Source organism: Procambarus clarkii, chromosome 28 (genome assembly GCF_040958095.1).
Source record: "Procambarus clarkii isolate CNS0578487 chromosome 28, FALCON_Pclarkii_2.0, whole genome shotgun sequence".
Taxonomy (NCBI): domain Eukaryota; kingdom Metazoa; phylum Arthropoda; class Malacostraca; order Decapoda; family Cambaridae; genus Procambarus; species Procambarus clarkii.
This window is the reverse complement of record NC_091177.1, coordinates 3,834,184-3,835,700: the sequence shown is the minus strand read 5'-3', so window position 1 is coordinate 3,835,700 and position 1,517 is coordinate 3,834,184.

Genomic DNA, 1,517 nt, shown 5'->3' with positions numbered 1-1,517 from the left:
AGGTGTGTCCTTAAGGTGTGGTGTGTGGCTGGCGCCTGCTGTGTCAAAGGTCAGTAGAAGACGTTTCTGTGTATTTACCTATTTGGATATGAGTTTATTTGGGGCCATGTTTTTACCGTGACTGTGTTTGGCTACGCAGGAACGAGGGACTCCTCAGGCGCCCCAAACACCTGCTTGCCTGTCCCTGTTTATTCCCCGCGAAACCTGTTTGTTTCCGGCGACGGACATTGTTATTATAGCCGTAAGGCTTTGCGTCTTACCCTCCAAGGGCACGCCAGGGCACGCCAGGGCACGCCAGGGCACGCCAGGGCACGCCAGGACACGCCGGGGCACGCCAGGGTACATCCGGCAACACTGCCGTCGAGGCTCTTAAGTCAACAATAAAAACAATCACAGGGATACACGCAGACATCAATGAGGGGGAGAGTGCCATCACTCGCAGCACCACCGGCAGGGAGGCAGGGACGCAGGCAGGGACGCAGGCAGGGACGCAGGCAGGGACGCAGGCACGGACCCAGGCAGGGAGAGCTGTGGCCAGCGGTCCGACTGAACTTTGAAAAGGGAACGTTTTAGACTGCCTTTAACTCCAAGGCCACCTGTCATTTACAGTCCTGCCGCCCTCCCTCCCTTCTCTCTCCCTCTCCCCTTCTCTCTCTCTCTCTCTCTCTCTCTCTCTCTCTCTCTCTCTCTCTCTCTCTCTCGTGGTTTTCAATAATTACATATACAGTTCAACTATTAAATGAATGAAAGGAAGCAAGTTAGTAGCGTCACAACCCACAAGTTACGAGGGTCACAACCCACAAGTTACGAGGGTCACAACCCACAAGTTACGAGGGTCACAACCCACAAGTTACGAGGGTCACAACCCACAACTTACGAGGGTCACAACCCACAAGTTACGAGGGACACAACCCACAAGTTACGAGGGACACAACCCACAAGTTACGAGCGTCACAACCCCAAAATAACAAATTAGACGTACACAGGATTCTAATAATCGTGAAAAGCGTCCAGTAAACTGATATTCAATTCCACCCCTATTTATTCCTCGCTGTATGATGTATTCTCTACACAAGATACAACCCAAGTGTATTGTAACGATACTAATTGGCAAACTGATGCAAAGAGGATGAGAGGGTATTGGACACTGTTAGTTCACCTGAGCTTCCCAATTTATGCTGCGTGGCCTCCGCATCATTATTGCCAATTTAACTTGTTAAACAATTCCGTGTTCTACTTTGCCTTCAATTGAACATTTCCTTGTACATTTATTACAAATTATTTAAAATCATCTTTTAAAAATTCACCAACAATCAATCTCCACCACTAATTTTAACTCTCCATTTTCTCTCCAACAATTCATAAGTCCCATTTTAATTTAACCTCCAATTTTAATGCTTTTCCATATTTATCAATTTGCATCTTGATTCAACAGTAAATGTTAATCTTATTTTTTCTACATCTTCACAAATTTCTATTTCAGCTCCGGCTTTCACCACCAGCTTATGTTAGTGTTT